Here is a 14700-nt window from a genome sequence, read left to right on the forward strand (position 1 = left end):
GAATGGGCCAGTGATAGATATGATTCTACATGTCTGTCCTCTGGGTTGGTGGAAGATGAAGTATTAGATACCATTTTGCAATTATGTTGCTGTCGAATTTAGGTTTTATATGGTGAGAAGTGATACAATATTTCAATTTGAAAGTATCTACTACTGCTAAGTGAGTGCAGGGGATAATTCTGATGAAATGAAATCCCTATAAAAGTCTGTTTAAAACTAATTCATCCTTGTGAATAGCTGCAGCCATGTACCAATGAATTTGGGTAGCAGCCTTGATGTTTCAAGAGGAAATGAAAGGAAATGTTCTCTGCCCAGAAAAACCCCAGAGTAATATTGCTAAAGCAGTTAAACAAACTAAGTTTCAGATACATTTTTAGCACATCAATGTCAGAATACTCTGTGGCTTCCAACAGGGCCTTGCAGATAATGGGAGATCCAGGCACTGGCCAAAATAGTGTGTAGAGGACAATATTTGTATTCTCCTCTTGCCATTTATTGACAATCCCTGGCACCCAACTCTTGTTTTGTATGAGAGTTGGTTTGCTGTTGTGTTTTGCCAAGGACAAGACGGTGCATAGCTGAAGGGTATCATGAATCTCAACAGCGAAAGTGCTCCTACTTCTATGAAAAAAAAGCTAATTAAAGTAGGAAGTCAGTGAGCTTGGAAAGGAGGATTTTTTTCTAGTCAGTAGAATGACTGGAAATAAATGGGTTGATTAATTAAAATCAGTATATCTACTTACAGAGTGAGGTACTGTAGCATGATTTATGTGAGGAGTTATTGCGCTGGACTCTTTGATCCCTTGCTTTGAGAATTAAATGTAAAAGTCTTATTCTCAGTTTCAAGGTTGAATACAAATGCTTGTGAGCCAGCCCATGTTAAATTGTGTCCTGTCACTCTCAGGCATTCAAAACTTCCATCGAGGCCAAATTCACAAATTCCTTCCTTAACCTCCACTTTCTTTGCTGTTGCTACACGTGGAGTTAACTCCCATGAAAATTTACTGAAGTGAGGTTTTTTCCCAGTCTTCCCGTAAATCTCTCTCTGTGTCTCTTACAGTGCCATATAAAATTTGTTGATGAAAGATTAAATGTGCAATACTTGCATGCTGGTTAACCATCATAGGAATAATTAATTGTAACTATTCCCTTTCATGCCAAAAGACTTATTAGGCATGCTCCACTGGAGAGATAATGCAAAATGCTTTACCAAATGTTAGATATTTACTTAGGGCTATGTCTTGGTTTTATTATAAAGCGTCAGGAAATCTATTTGTATCAAGGAAGTATTTATGAACATTCATTTTGCAACAATTCTTTTGGAAAGTTTCCAAGTGGTTATTGAATGGTTCCAGACAGAAGCATTTTTCTTCCCCAGTAAAGAGACACAGACAAGACAATTGTGAACCCTTCAAATAAAGACATACTAAGAAATATAATACTGATGATATTCATGAAGGGAATTTAATGAAAAAAAATACAGAGAAAAAACAAATTTTCTTTCTAAAATAGCAAACAAAACCTTTTAGGCAACCAGATTTTTTTCTGCTGGGAGTAGTTCACAGTGTGAGACAGTAGTAACAAGGATTCTGAATAAAGTCCATAGGCAAACCCATGGGAATCTGTGCAAGGCAAGGGGCACTAACATTCGGAAGAATAGAGTTTACCCAGAAGAAATTAATGAAAGAAATTGCCACTTGATGTACTGAATAAGCTGAAAGGATGTCACAAAAACCCCAAAAAACCCAACCAACCAATCAAAACCTAAAAACCAGCCCTCAGAGAAACCAGTCTCATACTGTTTTCAGTCCTGTTGGCCAGTTGCATGGGGAGATGTCCCACAGTTGCACCTGGAGTTGATGCTGCTGCTGGGGAGCTCTGCCATGATCCTTTGGGTATTGGGGGTTTTGTTTGTTTTTAGTTTATTTGGTTGGTTGATTTGGTCTATTTTTATTTTCGTTATAGGGGGTGGATTTTTAACCTTTTAATATCAGTGGTTTTTTTGAAATTTTAGAACTGGTTGCATCAGCAGTGAGAACAGGTGTCTCAAGGCTGAATAATACTGTGGGGAAAGAGGAAAAAATGCCTTCTATGTCTTCTTCTAGACTACCACACTCAGCGATAAGTGGTAAACATCTCTTTGAGTGAATTTCAACAGCAGACAAAACCCACCCCCTCTAAAGTACTGATATATCCATGTGGGAAGATGAGATAGATCTCCATGCAAAGAATGGAAGAGTAGGGGAATTAGTGGGCATTTCTCTGTATTATACCCCAGTCTAATCTTTTTACTGAATAACATTAAAATGTAAGATGAGAACAAAAGCCTGAGATGAGTATTTAAATGACAGTGGGTTTGCATGTAGAATTCCAGGAATGAAGCCCAGTGGTTGAGGTAGCTAAGTGAGCTGTAGCAGAGTTTTGGGTGCCTTCAGCAGGACCACTTGCATTCAGCAGTTTGAATTTCAACCTTGATTCTGGTAATCTTTTGCATTTAGGATTATTTTTACTCATGACATGGGATCACCTCTGTTAACAATCCTCAGCAGATTTCTTGACAATAATTTTTAGTTTCAATTAATGGTAACTTCATTAAACACCATTTGTTTTGGGTCTGCCTTCAGATCTTAGTGGTATCCAATTAGTAGTAGAAGATGTTTAACCTATATCTGTCAACCATGGCTTTGCTGACCTACCATCAAAATTTTAGCAAAGTCTCTATTTGAAACTACTGAAAAGTTTCCCAGTTTTAATGAAAATATTGGGAAGAGGTGGGATAACATGGTGACTTTGCTGCCTGCATCAGTGGATTCAACTGCTGTTTCATCCTGGTGCCTTGAACTTTGTATGTTATTACAATGGTTTTCACTTCTTTGATTTATATGTGACTTTAGAACATAACTTTTTGCGTTTTAGTTCTGTGGCTTATTTTTAGATGTATTTTCTCAGTAATTGAAAGCTGTGATGGTGCGCTAAGGAGAATGGTAGCATAAAAGAATCAGCCTGCTGTGATTCCAACATTTCACTTTGAACCATCAGTTGGCTCCATGATATGTAGCAATTTTGCTTTGAAACATGGGATTTCAGTCCATAATCTAATTATTGCTGATTTATAAGGTAATTTAAATTAATTTAAATATAATATTAATGATTTCTCAGTTAAATCAAGTGAATAACAGAAAAAAAATTGTGCTATTTTTCATCATTATATAGTTGCTTTAGTTATATTTGATTTCTCAGTTTTATTAATTTGTCATGCTTTTCAAATTACACTAGTCAAATATATAAACCAAAAACCCTAAGAAGTTTCCAAAGGAAAAAAAAAAAAGAATGCATAAGGTGAATGCAAACTCGGTTCTTAGTAAATAGAATTGTTTACATGTTTATAATTAATTAATTGTTCTTTTGCTTGTCATCTTAGAAGACTCACGTCCTAGGTTTTGCATTTATTTCCAAATTGTCATGGTTAAGTAGTCTTCAGAAAATGAACATAATCTGCGTACACACACAAAAACAACATATATACAATGTGTTTAGTGTACTCTTACAATAATGTATATTAGCAGAGGACATACAGATAATATTGGTAAAAAATAAGTGCCAATTCATTAAATTTTCACCTTTGTAAAACTATGAGCAAATGCTTATTAAATATAATTACCATTTTCCTCTAATAAATTAATATTGTCAGAATGAGAGATTATTCAAAAGATTCCGAGTTTCAGCAATCCAAGTAATACTAAAATCTTTAATTTCTCATGAACCTGTATCCTAATTGGAAAAAAAACCAAAAAAAACCAAAAAAACCCATAATGTTAGCCCAGTCCTTATAGCAGTATTTCTTATTTCTAATTGTGAATCCAGAAATGCAGTCCCTCAGCTCCTTCCGTATGGAGCACTGTCTATGCATAAGAGGGCACTGCAGTTAAATCTGCAGCCCTTTCCTTCTCCCATAGTCAGTAATCTGGCTATTTACTGTTGCAGAAAGAAAAAATACAAGAAGTGACAACAGCAGATTTTTCTGCAGTAATTTCTTTCGTATCTCTTTCTGTAAATGGCTTTCAGCAGTGATTGCATCTTGCAATAGAATCTATTCCATTAATGGACCAACATATGAGAAAATTTGTAATTCCGATTTTAGTGTAACAAGGTAATTAAAACACTAGATATAAATGACAGGTGAGTCTAAGGTTATCTGTAGTTTTATTTTTCTGGTCATGTACCACTTGAAAGGCTGAAATAGGAGTTGTGAGCAGTTGCTGCTGCTTGGTGTTGCCTTGCTTTGTTGCCAACAGAGGTTAAAAAGGTCCCCTCCCTTTGCTGCCATCCATCCACACTCCCTCAAACCACAGCACATCCCTTCCCTTCTGTTCCATGATGGCCTTGTTCAGGAGGGGGGAGCCTGAGCACATCAGTGGAGGAACAGACAACAGGAACCTTCTAAGTGGTGGTTCAGCACCTACAAAAATTATGGGCAACCAAATTTGAAAAAGGTCAAATAGTTCCCGGACTGGGCTTTCTGAAAGCAGGTGGATCACACCACGTTGTTTAGCTGCCCTTGGGTACCCTGCTGAACGAGAGAGTCAGAGCTTGGTGTGGGCTGTACTTCTCTAACCCTCCATTTGTTTTTTCTTGTGGATATGTAAAACCCAGAAGAAACAGTCACAGGGTGAAGTTTTAGTGGAGGTGGTTGTTATATATTTTTATGTGTATATTTTATAACCTTCTTTAAAATCATCTAACACTTTTTGGAATATATCAAGATAAATTTTAAATGCTTCTTCTTTTGTTAATTTAACCAAGTTTTTTTCCCTGCGGTTGAAAAGATGTTAAACACATCACTCCATGTGTTCATAACCTACACATAAGGTCAAGGTGCTCAGCAACAAAAACACAGTTTCACTCTGGTGACAGGGGTGGGACTTGTTTCCAGTCTGTAATACTCTAATAATGGAGGAAATGTTGCACTCAGAGAGGATCAGTCTTTCTTTACTGCAGCTACAAGCAGAAAGTAAGCAAAAATCAAGGTGAAGTCTGTAAAGATGATCAATTTAATTTAGAGATCTGAAGTGAATTGAAAGGGGTGCTTCAGTATGTTCATTTCTAGTTGTTCATTTTTTGTTATGTGTTTGAATACCATTCTCATTCCTTCTCTCTTTTTTTTCTTTCTTTTACCTTCCATCCATCCATTGTCATGCTTTGCATTCTTGATTACAGTCTGTGTAATCGTTACCACCGTATGAAGGCAATTTCCCACGTCACCAGGTACAGTGTCACACGTCAAAAACATGTTTGTGTGTCCTCAAATCTAGTCAGTGTTGTGATAGCAAATTTCTCCTATGTTAGCCTCTTTTCTTCTTCTCTTCCTTTCCCATTCAGTATGAATAACATTGCTGCAGGAAAGTGATTTTTAAAATTAATGTCTTAAAAAAAAGTTTCATTTTCTGGATCAAAGAGGTACTGTCTTTCTTAAGGGCTAAAAAGCAGTACTATACAGATTTTTGGTTGTCCACAGGTTATGTTCTGGAACCTGTAGTCTTAAGTTCTGTTTTTGTAAAATCCTTGAGCTGCATTGTTCAGTTGTGTTTTATTCTGATTGTGATTGGTTTATGTTAAAAGTCTGATACTCAGCTGCAGTTTTCATTCCTGTAATGGTAAATACAGATGGATAAATTAGTGCTTTTGTCAATGCTTATTGTTCTGGTTTTGTATCTAAACTGTCATTCTTCAGTGTTTATGTGGCCTTTAGAAACATGCTATTTGCAGGTTGCTACATGGATAGATGATTTTTTTGAGAAAGTAGTAAGATCCTGAGGGTGCTCATTTACATGCAAATTTTTATAACTTTTAATGATGTTTCTGAACATCACTGGCTTGTAGCTTGATTACTTTTGTACTTGGCAGAAGAAAATTTCATTAAAGAGCTTCAAGAAACTGTTTTTAGTAATAGTGGAAAACCATGTCTTACAACCCATTTTTCAGGGATTAAAATTTATGTAATTATTGTGAGTTCATGAGCTTATTCACATTTATTATACCTAGACATGTGGAACATGAATCATGTCTTTTGAAGCATTCTTCTTACAAGAAATACAAAGGAACAAGTGTTCTTTCTAAATGCAAATGACCAAATTCAAAGGTGGTAAAAATGATTGCAACCCAATTGCATCTGATGTGGCACTTCTCATACACCATTTCTAATGCCAGTCCTTACAATTTAATATTTATTTTGGATCAACTTACAGTCCTTATGGCTCTCTAAGCTGGAATGTACCAAGAGGTATAACTTTTTCTGAATGAGGGAAAAAAAAGTTTTGAAAATTATACAGTAACTATTTTTAGGCTTTTTAGTTATATTTTAGCTTTTTCGTTCTGATATCCAGTGTCTCTGCAAGAACTTCAACAGCATAATAATTTCCCTATTTGAATATATTTAACTTAGTGTATCAGTTCCTCTTTTGCTAGGAGACTAGTTGTTTCATCTTTCTCTTCAACTTCAGACTGTAAAATGGTAATAAATTAGGTAAATGGTAATAAATTAGGGAAAGGGAAGTGACAAGTACTCCTTTTTAAAGTAATACTCTGAACTAGCTGGATTTAGGTGTACAACTTTTTCTGGTATTGAATGATAGCAGCACTTAGAGCTGCTAAGACCCATCCCAGTACCTCATTCACACGCTGGAGGTATTCAGGATGTTTTTTGGCATAAATAGGATGAAGTTCTAAACAGCTGCAAGCTGCAGCTTTGTAGCATGCAAACTGCAAGGTGCATTGTTGCGAGGTCAAATCTAAATGAACTATTCTTGCTCCCTTGTTGTGTTCCAACGTTGCATAATTACATTACTTTAATGGATTTTCCTTACTTATTAGTAAGGCAAAATATGTGGGATGCAAAATTATCTGTTAATTGGCATGATTCAGCCAAGGGATGAGGGTCATGGTTCAGTTGTTCTAATCGTGTGAGGTAATGGCTTTGTTATGGTACCTGCTGTAGAATCACTAAATGAAGAAGGACAAATTTAACTTAAAATAATTAAAAATTGATTTGTTTTAACAGTGAGCTTCCTAGAGAAGGAATAGCTGGAAACATTGAGAAAACGAGAGATATATGTAATGGATGGATGAATACTTGTATAACTGTGTCTAATCCCACTGGTGGGCTCAGTCATTTTGCAGCATTTTTGGACTCAGATTAGTGGAGACTATTCCACATTATAAACAGTACTTTTGGGTCAAAGAAGCACAAAGTATACCTGTCATGCTTAAAATAAGACTTAAATGTTTGCAAATTTAAATATTCCACTTCTACTAAGGTTTTGCAATCTCAAGATCACTCCTGAAGTTCAAATACCTCTTTTGGTATTTGAAGACCATACAATTCCAGCAGCTTTTTCCTTACATTTTACATTTAGCATCATCTTAGTCTGATGATCAAACTTCAGTAAACTGTAGTAATTGAAAATAATTTTTAAAGTTAATGTCTATAATAAGGGAGGAGAACAGGACCCGAATAAAAGACAAAAGTCTGTATTTTGCTTCTGGAAGCAGTCTGAGAAGAAACAGGAAAGCCTCATTTTGTAGCACTGCTCATAACAGTGCTAGTAAAATCTACCAAATAATTCTGCCTATTTTCTGCATTGTGTGTTGCTGGTAAGAAAGTAGGGCAGTTCACACAAAAGTGTTATTATAGCAGTAAGTTGAGAAAAAGAACATATGTATTTAGCTACTGCTATTTAAATTGCAGTCCTGGTAATCTAAGCCTTCTGTGATTACACTGTTTGTATTATATTATTAATCACAAATATCCCTTAAATGGTTGCACAGGTTGGGCTAGCACTTTTCAGATGTAATCAGTATTATATGAAGCTAAGCAATGAGTACTACTTCTATCTGGCCTCTTGGCCAGAACTTTCTATTCTGTGTATTATCACTGGTAAAGCTTTTTTTTTTTGGCACATCTTGGCAACCTGAACTACTTCAATGAGATTGTATGTCTATGACTATTGGCATTTAAATACTTTATGGTTTTTATCATTTTTAATTTAGTTTCTAAGACACATAATAAATGTAATATGGAATTGCCATGTAATTAGTACTGTGCTCTTGCATTAGACAATTAATAATTGATATTTCAGGTTATATCCAGGTGCTATTCTGAGATAGAATTGTGAGATGTAAAAGTATTCTTTCCCCCAGATCATTAAAAATCTGCTGGAGGATTTTCTTCTGAGTCTGTTTTGGTTTAATGCAGAACATATTAAAAGCTGAAAAAAAATCCAAGCCCCCAAAGACTCAAATTAAAGGCAATCTCTGTAGTTTCACTCATGAAGCAGCTGAAATTCTACACTGTTATAATTTTGTGAAAAAGCAAGAAATCAAATCTATCTGTAATTTTATTTTATAAGGAAAATACTATTACAGTTTCTCTGAAAATGTGCTTGTGGGTATATTTGAAATGCACTGGGAATATGAATGCTTGATGGAATTAAGTGCAGACAATGAATCATGGTGATCAGATATTCTCTATTAACAAATATTATCTTTTCAAAAGACTGACTTTTGTAACTCAAAACATCAGTCCCTTTTGTTTCAGATTTTAATGAAACAATTCAATTTTGGCACAGAGCTGTAATGGACAAATGCCAGAGGATGGAAGCAAAGGGCAGCGTGTTTCAGTAAATCTAAATAGATTAATGATATTCAAACTCAATTTTAATGTCATTCTTGTTGTTTTCAAATCTAGCCAGAGTCCTTTGGAGATGTTAGTTGGTGTTTTTTTCAGCACAGACTGGGAAGATGAATATGTCCCAGTTTGCTTGGTACCTGCTGCTGTCCTGTGCTGCTGCAGTTAGGTCAGCTGAACTTCACACAGCTTTTGACTCCTGCTGTTTTTCAATGCTAATTTTAAGCAGTTTATTAAGTGGGGATGAATTTCTCATGGCTCAATGTATTCCTGTGAGCCTTTGATAATTGGAATAATCACTTTATTTCCACTTGCACTCATCTAAGCTACTTAAGTAGATAGTACAGTGGGCTGAGGCAATGAATGATTTCTTCTTTCCAGCCGTATGTCGGTCATGCAATAGAACTGCAAATCAGAGCTAGACAGTGTGCCAATTACTACTTCCAAAACGTGTCTCTGCCACAGAAGTTATTTATGCACACTGCTAATTAGCCACTGAGATTTTTGTTCACTGGAGGAGAACGGATCCGCATGCATGGCACCGCAGGAACCCTTAAAGTATGGCAAGGATATCTGTGTCCAAGGCCCCAGGCCTCCTGCTTCTCAGCAGGACATTCTGACTTTCAGTAATAATTTACATTTTAAGATAAAATACTGCCACAGGTGTTTGTGGCTTGTAATTTCAGACCTTACCTGAAGAAGGGCATGAGGGACTTAAGGGAGGATCAATATGAATAAAAGTCCAGGAAAATGTACTGCCTTCTCCCTTTTTCATCACTCACAACTTTCTCATACTGCTGAGGAGCCTTTGAAACTGTCTATATTTAAGGTTTTCCAAAATAGCAATTCACTCTTACTTTTGTTTCTTTTGTTTCATTTCTTAAGCAAAATTTATTTATTTTTTGTTTCAGATACTTCACCCAGGAAAACGTGTACTTCTGCTATCTTTTCTAGCCAAGCCTTCTCATTTTCACCACTTACACATAAACACCCCATATAGAAATAATGTATCTGAGACATATCTCTGCTCACAGGTATAGCACTTGTTTCAAATAAATAGAAGGTTGGTGAGAAATGGGTGAGAGATGTAACAGTACAATGCAGTCAGCCATAACTGGGGAAAAATGCTAACTCAATAATAGGACAGCAGCCATGATGGAGAAGTTGTAATCAAGATGACTTGCATAGGATGCAAGGAAACTGAAAGCATGAGGAGCAACAAGAAGGTTGTCATTAAATCAGTTATAGGTAATTTAATGATTATTTTATACAGAATCAAGATTTCAACCTGTTATTGAACTTTTGCTCCCTTTCCCCTTCCAGTTCATCTCTCCTTTTTTGCATGTAGCTCTGATGGCAGCCTCACCTTAAATGTGGTTTCTTGTTTTAGTCAGTTGCTGTTCTTCGTGATGTCAGTTTAGGAGTAATATCTACTGAGTGCCCTCACCTCAAAGATCTTTAGTTATGCTCTATACTACTTGTGTTCTTTCTGAGCCCATAAATCTCCCCTTTTACAGTGGCACAGCATCATCAGGATGAGCAGTGAGTACTCTGCTCTCCATGATCCTCTGCCACTGCAGGGGCCACTTAGAAGGACCTTAGAGGTGAATTACTTTGGCCTTGAAGCTGAGGAGGGGATGAAAACAATATTGTTTAAAAAATTACCCCCTAAGTGCCTGCCTTCCCCTTCTGCTTCTGTTTTGCACCAAGTGAGAGACTTTTGCCTTTCTCTCTGAGATCTGATGCAGCCTCCTTGCCAGGGAGGGTGCCATGCCCTGGGGTGCCCTAATAGGTGCAAATGTTGGAGTCCTGATTCAGCAGCATAAAGCTAATATGTGTATTTATATACTAATTTAGGAAATATATTTATTATAGGAAATACTAATTTACGGAAACTTCATAGTATGTTTAAGGGACAATGATTTATTAGCCACTGTCAGGAAAATCTCTATAAGCAGGATGGAAAAATTGCAGAAGTTGTGAAGTAGATAAGGCAATAGAGGAGAGAAAGAAAGCACTCAATCTCACAAGTGCATATTTTACTCCAAGTGCTGGAGGCACAGAAATTATGGTCAGGATAAATTAAAGCATTCACATAAGAGAGTGAAACTCAGAATGTAATCTAAACTTGTGATAATAGTATCATCTATGAAAATGGTATGCTTTCAGGTTGTTTTTATATATTTCCAGTGTCAAATGAACAAAACCAAGAAATTCACATTTCTACCCGTAGAAAAAGGAGAAGTATGGCATTTAAATAGCTGTACAAGTTAGCTTTGAAAAGCCTTCAGCTGAATATGTAATTCTTGACAGTAATGCTCCTCTGCATTGTCTGACCAATGTAGAAAATTTTAAATATGAGTTATTATCTGTATGAATCCTTTCTAGAGAAGATGTAAGTAAAGGTAAATGATACTCATTCATTTATCACTTTATCATTTATCATAGTAGAATGTGGCAGCCAGAAGCTTATTCATTTTGATCTTACAAAAACGCTGTCACACTGTCAAACATGCCAAAGCAATGCTTTCTGGATCATTTTTCATGTCTGTTTTCCATTTCGCAGAAACAGCACAGAATGAATGGGTTAACTTTTAAATAAATTTCAAGTTTATTTTTAATCAATAGCAAATTAAGGATTTAGTTTACTGAGCAGCTGTGCATAAATTATAGCAGCACAGCTCAGGTAGAGAGAGATTTTTGACACTCCTAAAGACAGGAATGAGCAGTCAAGGGACAGACAGATGGGAAACTTGTTTAAGCAGCTTTATTGTCAGTCACAAAACCAATGTGATTTTACATCTTCTGAGAAGGGAAGAAAAAGCATTCCTATGGTATGTTTATATCAACTTAGAATAGGTTTGTACAAAGGACCATGGAGGTATGTGATTTAGGTCTAAGTGAGAGTTCAGCCACAGTGCCAAGATGAAAACATGCTAAATAAGATGGAAATAAGAGTGTCGTGACAGCACTGCAGGTGCCAGTGCTACCACCCCGTGCAAATCTGTCTTGCTGGGCTAGGTAGTCAAGACTAGTTGTGGGTTTGTTTCCTCTTATCAGAGTTCTAATGCAGCTTTTGGAAAAAAGCAGAAAAGAGCAGCAAACATAATGATATAAAGATTCATGGATTCATGCAGTTTTGTCGTAAAAACTGTAGGTTTACAGGACAGTCAGCAGCCGAGAATGCAATGGAAATGGCTAGCTGTTTCAAATAGCATTTTTTAGGCTGCCCAGTCGGCCAAGTTCTTAAGAAAATCTACTGAGCTCTTAAAACAGCAGTGAAAATATTATTTTATTATTTTTATGTGAAGCAAAATACACTGAGATACAAACAAAAATGCAATACACAATAACTACAATAGGCTATTTATTAGAAAAATGGTTAAGAATTGCTATTGCTGTGAAGAAAATGCATTATACACAGCAGTGGTGCTGAAGCTGTATGCTTCTCAAATTAGGTTTACACTTGTAGATTAGAAAAATGAGTTGAAAATGTGTTGGGAAATGTGAAATTTTCCTTGGGAGCTTAATGGCTTATTTGCATAAACTACAAAATAATCAAACAAACCTGAGGCTGGCTTTTAAAATACTCACCAAGAAAATAATATACTCTATTCTTGTGTAATTTTAACAAAAACTTTAATTGACCTCACAATGTGGTGGTGTAAAAAGGGTGTGCTATGGTTAGGTATTGAGATAGGCTGTTTAATAAGACATGAAGAAATAAAAAGCAGATGTGGTAATAAACAGAATCAGTGTTAAACAGGTGAAGAAGTGTCCTTAATGACTGATGCACTGCAGCATGTCATTTTATACTTAAATTAATGATGCAATTTAAGAAAAATGCTAATATACTAGTAGAAGTCATATCAATTGTATTGCTAACTTAAAATTTTATTAAAACATGTGTGAGTAATAAAATGTTTTATTATTATAATCTGGTTTTTGTGTTCTTGGGGGCAGTTTGGATTCACAGAGCTTGATGGCACACTAATCCTCTATGAATTCTGATCCAAATGAACTTGTGCTTGTCTGCGTTGTTGTTTAGATATTTCATGAAGTCAGATAATCTAAAGCTGAAGGCAAAGGTTTCATAACATAGTTCCAAAATCAATCCATTGAAAGCTACCCATCTCCCTTTTTCCCTGTCTTTGGTTAAAGACACGTTCCTCATGCCCTGCTCTCACTTCTGACCCTTTCTACTTGTTTCTTTCCTCTGTTAAATCAGCTGGAGGGAAGAGTCAATTGTGCACAGTTCAAACTTCACTCTGCCCATTTGCTGTATTGTAAAAGGGATGGAGGTCATGTATGCTTGCAGAAGAGCTCAGAAGGGTTTCTCACCCTCACAAGAATAAAAAAATTTGTAAATAATTACATACTCTGTGCTATATTTCTGAATGCTCTGAGTAAGAAGTGACACACTGAGCACACACAGTAAATTTCCTACCCCTTCACTACTGAGTTGCAGGGAATTGGGTTTTTTTCTTGTCTAGAGCCAACATTTATGTTTTTAACAAAACTGCCATAACTCTTAATGCAATTTGCAGCTTCAGTAGCAAGTAAGCTTTAGAAGTAAGAATAAACTAATAAATGATTTCCAGAAGCAAGAGACAAAGCTTTTTGTTGCAAAGATAAAGTTGGAAAGTCTCATCCAGATTTTAAACTGTGCTAATGTCAAAATGTCCAACAAGAAAATTTTATGTCAAATATAGTGCACAAGTTAAGTACCTATTCAAAATTAGTCTTGATGGTAACACTGTGAGGACCTAGGGGAATAATGCTGTAGCCATATAAAGTTGTTTATGGGTCTGTAATTAAACAGTAATCAGTCAGTACTTGACATTTTAGCACTTCAGCCAATGCAAAAGTACTAACTTCAACTACAAATCCCTCATTAAACTTCCAGTAAAACAGAATTACTGACTGCTATGACTGTCAACATGCATTTTATTTTAAATACTAATCAGAGAAATTATTGTAGTTCATTCTATAAATATGCATATTTTTTCTATCTGGTTTTCTAAAGTTTTTAGCTGTGACAAATTAAGTAGGATGAGGTCACTGAGCATTTTCCTTCAAAATAGTGCACAGTTCTGTGCCAGTTTAAATCTTTAGCTTCAATTATAAAGAAAAATTAAGATGTGCTGTGGAGTGAAACTACAATGGTGAAAGATTAATTAGCTAATATTTGTGAAGCTCTGAAGATAAATCAGGCTATGCAGTGTGTGTGTTAAGTACTACTGTAACAGGGTTGCTAAATGCATGGTTGAGAGTTAGTTGGAGGGATGAATTTTTTCCCAGTTCACTCACTTATTCTCAAATCTTCCATATTGTGGGGACTTTAGGCGTTCATGATAATCTCACTGGCACTGGTGGATCGATACTACTCAATTAGTTCAGCCCACACTCCTTTCACAGTCTATTAGTGCCTCTACATGTCTCATCACACTAAATCCTTTGGGGGGAGCTGAATGATGAATCATTCCTCATTTGCAGTTCCTCGTCTATGGAAGACAGTTTAGCAACTCTGTCATTTTGGGGGCAGCAGTGACCAGTGAAGAAAAAGTACTTTTTGTAAAGTGAATGATGCCTGAACCTAAATGTTCCTGCCCAAGCAGAACCCAAACCGTGGACTTCTGAATAGACAAACTGTAACAATGTGTGCAGACCTCTTAGTAAACAAATCAGAAATGTCACAGTCATAGCAAATGAAGTGCCAGTCCAGTATAAACTCACTCTTTGGCTCAAAAAATCTTGACAGGTCAGTTTTGTCTGGAAGGACTTAGGTCAGTTCAGGCATAGCTTGGCCTTAAGTACCATAAGGCCAGCATAAAGACATTTTTTTATTCAGATATATGAGGCGTTGCCTCTTCTGCTACCACTGGAAAATCTGTAAAAGCGAGGTTTGATTTAATAACAATGGTAATAGTACTAATAATAATAACTGCATGTAGGATCTGTCCTCCCACCTAAGAAACAGGAGTCTGAGCCACTACTCAAAGGAGCTGTAAAAGGAA

General features: G+C 36.1%; 1 protein-coding gene across 5 annotated transcripts in view; it reads left to right on the forward strand.

The window, feature by feature from the left end:
- CCSER1 (coiled-coil serine rich protein 1) overlaps positions 1–14700 on the forward strand; it is a 621761-nt gene that overhangs the window by 526599 nt on the left and 80462 nt on the right. The gene's annotated exons all lie outside the window — the stretch shown is intronic.

The sequence above is a fragment of the Passer domesticus genome, chromosome 4, assembly GCF_036417665.1.
Source record: "Passer domesticus isolate bPasDom1 chromosome 4, bPasDom1.hap1, whole genome shotgun sequence".
Lineage (NCBI taxonomy): Eukaryota > Metazoa > Chordata > Aves > Passeriformes > Passeridae > Passer > Passer domesticus.